Raw genomic sequence first — 522 nt, 5'->3', positions numbered from 1 at the left:
TTCCCTACATATTTTTTTTTCAAAATTATCTTTATTATTTTTTTTAATATTGAGCTGACTGAGATTTAGTTTTAATTTTCTCCACATGTTTTTTTTCTTTTTTTCCCCAAAATTTTCGTATTCTTCTTCTTTTTTTTTAAATCTTTTTTTTTTTTCAGAATTATTTTTTTAATTTTATTTTTTCAATATGGAACTGGTTGAGAATTTAACTTTGTAATTTTTTATTTTAAAAACACTATAAATTAATATAGTGTTTCTCTATATAGTTTTTTTTTTTTTTTCAAAATTATCTGTCAATTTTATTTTTTTCATATTAAACTAGTTAAAAATTGAGCTTCATAGTTTTTTTTAAAAAAACAGTGTGGATTGCTACAATATTTCTCCACATGATTTTTTTTGTTATAATTTTTTTTAAAATTATCTTTATCGATTTTATTATTTTTAATATTAAACTAGTTTAGAATTATAATGGTAGATTTTATCATAAAATACTATATAGATTGTTATAGTATTTCCCTACAT

Source organism: Populus euphratica, unplaced genomic scaffold, assembly GCF_000495115.2.
Source record: "Populus euphratica unplaced genomic scaffold, PopEup_1.0 scaffold788.1, whole genome shotgun sequence".
Lineage (NCBI taxonomy): Eukaryota > Viridiplantae > Streptophyta > Magnoliopsida > Malpighiales > Salicaceae > Populus > Populus euphratica.
The sequence above is the reverse complement of the archived record's forward strand: the minus strand, read 5'-3'. Positions refer to the sequence as shown.